This window comes from Chiloscyllium punctatum, chromosome 39 (assembly GCF_047496795.1).
Source record: "Chiloscyllium punctatum isolate Juve2018m chromosome 39, sChiPun1.3, whole genome shotgun sequence".
In the NCBI taxonomy this organism is placed as follows: domain Eukaryota; kingdom Metazoa; phylum Chordata; class Chondrichthyes; order Orectolobiformes; family Hemiscylliidae; genus Chiloscyllium; species Chiloscyllium punctatum.
The window spans coordinates 38,600,292-38,601,990 of record NC_092777.1 but is presented as its reverse complement, the minus strand read 5'-3'; positions in this window follow the sequence as shown (position 1 = coordinate 38,601,990).

Genomic DNA, 1,699 nt, shown 5'->3' with positions numbered 1-1,699 from the left:
AGAAACAGGTAAGTATCTGAAGATAATGCTATCAAAGAATGCTGCAAACAATATATTTTAGCTGCTTAAGCACAGCCCATAGACCTATGTACTTTTGTGAGCTGATCCCTGTTAGCATAGTAGTACTTTTGTTTTTGAAAATTCACCACCAGACTGCTGCATATCACCCAAAGCACAAAAGATAACTTGTAACCAATAACTTGAAAATTAATCATGAGAGATTGTCTTAAATTCACCATCAACATGGATCCATGTTTCCATTTGCTGAAGTGAACCTTTTCTTTCAGAACACATTGAGAGCTTCTCCTGAAGATACACACATCTAAAGTGGTGTTATTTAGCCCATCAAAAATCAACTTAAAATGGTGAAAAGTGTCCTCATTTGAAGTGTGACCTCATTTCCTCCTCTTTAAATATCAAGATATTTTAGTAGGTTGGATTCATTTACTTGAACTTCAACCAAGTCCAGAAAGTAGGAGTTAAGTATTTTTCTGATTGCAAACAGAATGATGTTGATAGCATTAACATGTCCCTTACAAATTACCTGATGGAAATTACAATTTTTTTTACTTCTCTGAACAAAATAGATTAGCCACACTTTGAAAAGAAATATTGTTCCTGTGCACTGCCAGACAAAACGTATTGCCTCTGATGAGGAAAGTGAAATTTGCTGCCAAAAACCTCCCAAGGCTGGTCAGATTTTTGCACTTAAATCAAAATAGTTGAAAGCGGCTTCACATTTCATGCAATTTTTCCAAGTTCCTTCATGGGATGTTAATGCTGGCTTGGCTAACACTTAAGCATCCATCCTTAAGGGCCCTCAAGATGGTGGTGAGACATCTGCTGAAAGCTAGAGTCAAGGCCTAAGACTGAACTTCAAGATGGACATCAGATTGGGTGGAGCTAACAACTTCAACATTAACTCTTTCCAAAATCGGACTCACTTGAATTTTGATCAAAATGACTAAAGGAACCGACAACTGGTACCAAGCCAGAATGGGTTGGGGCTCAGAACTTGATCAGAAATTGGTGATTTTCTTTGCACTTGTCTTTCTGGGTGGTAGAGATGATGGGTTTTGAAGACTGTTGAAGGAACCTTGATGCGTTACTACAGTGCATCTTTCAGATGAGACACACCGCTACCACTAGTCAGTGGTGAAGTGACTGAAAGGGACACCAAAAGGGCTACTCCATCCTGGATTATTAAGATGGCTGTTTGCACTGCACTCAAGGGAGTGGGGAATCACAAACCAAATTACTTAGACAGGGTTTCTAGTCTCTGCCTGGTCACGTCTGCAGTTGCTGAGACTCAGCAATGATCACATCAATGAATGTTGGGGGAGAAGGTCCTTACCAAGTATGTGTCATTTAAATGTAACTTCCCGTTTCATCAGCACAACTATCAATGCCTTCCAAGTCTCATTACTTAGCAACATGGTCAGCTCTGAGGTGTTAATGAGGATGGGTTCTTACTTTTTATAAACAACAAACATCACTTCTGATCTTAAGGGAAGGACATTGAAGTACCTGAAGATATTGGAGCCTAGGATACTATGCTCAGGGACTTCTACTGTTATCTTTTGGAGCAAGGAGATTCATCACCAACCTCAACCCTCTTCCTTGGTCTTCATTGAGGGATGGAGAGATTCCCTTGATACCATCAACTGCAATTTTAATCAGGGCTTTTTCCACATTGTCA